This window comes from Ptychodera flava, chromosome 22 (genome assembly GCF_041260155.1).
Source record: "Ptychodera flava strain L36383 chromosome 22, AS_Pfla_20210202, whole genome shotgun sequence".
Classification (NCBI taxonomy): domain Eukaryota; kingdom Metazoa; phylum Hemichordata; class Enteropneusta; family Ptychoderidae; genus Ptychodera; species Ptychodera flava.
The window spans coordinates 25,337,170-25,340,830 of NC_091949.1; the positions used below are offsets into that span (position 1 = coordinate 25,337,170).

At 33.6% G+C, this 3,661-nt stretch overlaps 1 long non-coding RNA gene across 1 annotated transcript in view; it reads right to left on the bottom strand.

Moving 5' to 3' along the window:
• Window positions 1-3,661, bottom strand: part of LOC139123046 (uncharacterized) — a 36,546-nt gene that overhangs the window by 3,610 nt on the left and 29,275 nt on the right. The window lies entirely within an intron of this gene.

Consider the following 3,661-nt stretch of genomic DNA (forward strand, 5'->3'; position numbering starts at 1 on the left):
TCAACATGTGACAAGCACAGCAATAGTCATTGATATCGTTCTATCCACACACATCACTTCTGCAGACAGTATTTCAACACGTAGTTCCCATATACTGGTTTACCTAATAAACTGATCTAACCTCTTGATATATTAAAGACGTTTCCTCCATCAAGAGAAAATTATTTAGTCGATGGACATTTAGTGAATTAAAATAAGTTTTATCTATGGACCAAAACAGATATTGATGAGCATTGTCATCGAATTTCATAGACACTGATAATATATGTTTTTGTTCTATTCATGAAATATTGGTCACGCTGAAAGAACCGGAAATGTTCATACCGTCTTGTGTTACTCTTGACGTCTTATATACAGAACGATAGCAAATTATCGGTTTGGACAAAGTAATTGTAATGATGTAAAAACCAGTCGTTGAGGTTAACAGTTCATAATCGTTCTATTTCCACCTGGTACTGTAGAGGACATGAAACAGAGTCTGATTTAATGATTGCTGTTTGTTAGAGATCATTCAACATTGCTTTGGAAAGTAGTTTAAAAGTTCAAACGTAATGGAAAACTGTTGACTGTTGTGTTAAATTTGAGTAAACAGGCGCGTTTGAAGAAAAAGTGTAAAACTCGTGCTTTAACTTTCGCCATGGAAAATTTAAACCATTGTCAATCTTTATGAATTATAAAAGTAGGGAGGAGACTGTGAAAAGTAAAGGGTTAGAAAAACAAATTAGGCAGCTTAGGCGAATTGCTAGGCACTGTACAGTATAAGATATGCACATAAAAAGCTTAAGACAGAATGTCCCAGTTTACAGCTGTTGAGATATATAAAATACTTCTAAAAGTTAGAAGTGATAGTGTCTGTAAAAAGATATCATGCCAAAATATTTCGAAAAACCATATGGAAAGATTTTGTTTTATAGTAGCACGATTGGAACTAATTTGGGATAATTGGATAGTGAAGTAAGGTCGTTTTAATCTGCAAATGTAAGCTCATCTGCTTTTCTTGTTATTTTATACACTTGTTTTTATGAGTAATTTGTAATATTGCAACATTCAGCAATATGGCAACTAATGCTTTTGAAAAATTTGAAAAATATGAAGATTCAATTATCCCAAATTAGTTCCAATCGTGTTAATTGTTTTTTGTAGATTGAAATAAGATCTGACACACACGATTCTGCAGTAAGTGTTTGTGAAGTTAGGTGGTAGGATGATGATCATATTTCCCTTTCTGTGCCTGCCTTTCTGTTTCTGTGTTCTTTTCTTTATTCATGAATGGAAATTGACCATAGTCTTTAAGAGAATTATTATTTCAACGTGCCAGAGATATGTAATATTTTTTTCTCTTTCGCCGCATTTATCGTTAATTTCTCTTGGTCTTTTTTAATTAAAATTATTTTAAAAACCGAACAAAAATATTAGGCAACCTATGCGAGATATCTACATCATTCCTCTGAATCGCAGCTTCTACTTTCGCCAAGTTTTTTTTTCGGAGGACATTTTATTTGACCTTTTCCGATCAACCAGGTGGTGTGTTCATCGAGCTGTGACTTGCTCAAGTAAATCGGAGCGGCTTACTGTATTGTAACAAATCTATCATTTGGAGCATCTGTTCCTTATACTAGTGCTCAGATAAAATGATATAACAGAGAGTAACTAGGACTACGAGACAATGTTGTCAGACTGTTGCGTAAAATGTTTCAGGATACTAATAAAAATGCCAAAACATGAAGTCTAAAATTATCAGTATCGATAATATAATATATTAATGTTGCTGATAGTATAAATACGCTTTTATATATATATATATATATATATATATATATATATAATATAATATAAATATATAATATATATATATATATATATATATATATATATATATATATATATATATATATATATATATATATATATATATATATATATATATATATATATATATATATATATAGTTAACAAGGTGAATTCTGGTCATTTCCAAAATATGAACCCTTTCACAGCATTTTCCTCTTTACAAGTCAGCCTAAGAAAACAACGGAGCTGGATTTAAACCACGATGGTGGTCGATGATTGACTGGAGTAGATCATTAAACCAGACACGGGACAAAAATATCAAGAGTTGGAGCAGCTTCTTATCCCTTTGAATCAATCATTGATCATAAACTTTGTTCTTGTTCGATTACAAAATGAAACAAATTCACTGAAGACAGGATTTATTGCTCGTAAGATTTCCTGATATTTGAAATGTAAAACTGCCGCTACGCTTTGTGCTATCTCTATGGGGAAAATTTACACTTTCGATTTTTCCGAAAAAAAGACAGCGAAGACTTCATTTATTCCACATACTTAACCCTTTGAGCGCAAAAGTCAATTTTTGCCACCTTTATAAAACATACCATAGTCAATTTATTTCGGATTTCTGCCAAATTTTGATAAAAGCTTGTAGCAAATGAAATGTGATGTCCATTTGGTCCAAAATCATCAAAAATTACTGAATAATTCATAAAAATCGGTAAAATGTTGCTGCACTGAATTTTGGAGGGAAAAATTACGGCACTCAAAGGGTTAAAAGTAGAACTCGCCTCGGGCACAGATATGCGTACTCTCAGACTTCTACAATTCTTTTCTGATCTACCACTTGTGGGGGCTCATTTTAAAGCTCTTGGTGTAAGAACATTTTTGACCGTCTTAGCTTTTCGAGAATAGAAATTTTTATTTTTCTCCTTACAGTTAACACTTGGATGGTGGCCATTTTTAATTTTTAATATTGGTAAATCTTTAGTAATTTGTTTCTTTAGTACCAAAATTTGCACGGTGATCCCCGATTTTTATTCTTGGTTTTGAAGGAGAATGGTTGAAATATTCCTCGAGGAGAGATTGAGAAAAGTTTAAGTCTTTCCAGACGTATACTACCTTGAAGCGACTCCACACATATAGCAGACCAGAGAATAGTTATATATTATTTAGTGCTCGAAAATTTGTCCCCCGGGCGCATTCTGCCCCGATGTCACGGCCTTTCCAATAAAGCAATTTCACACGTTCACAGCAAGAGACGGAAAGATCCGTACAGCGGACTCGATGAACCCCTTACTCTGTCTCTTTCTCCCTTTTGAGAGAAAGGAAGTCTCGTCTATTCATTTCTAGTGAGAGTGGCAATCATTAATTATTCCTGAACTCCTTACGTCATGGACAACAAGATTTTCTCGGGCAAACTGATTAACATTAACCGCATTTGATCTATTATTCTTTGGAAACTATGGTACAATTTTCAGATGTTATACTTATCGGGAGATATATCTTTTTTATTTCGCAATCAGTTAATGTATATCGTTGTGAAGTATCAGTGTGTGTCGTGACAACGTTTGCTCAAAAACCCGCTTTACAAAATTCCTCGTCTCACCCAAACAAGAATGGTTTCATCCATGCAGGGAGCATACGAACGGATTGAATGTATACAGCATGAAGAGTGGCTGTGCATCGTAAAATTGATCTGAGCTCATAATTGGGAAATATGCACATTGCAAGGTGTTGACACTATCAGGACCTATAACTTTATTATGCATACTGATCTATTGACTGTCACTGTGAGAAAAGTATAAACTCATGCCCATACTTTTGCACATCTTTCGCACAGATCCTGAACACAAACAACGCACTTATAAGT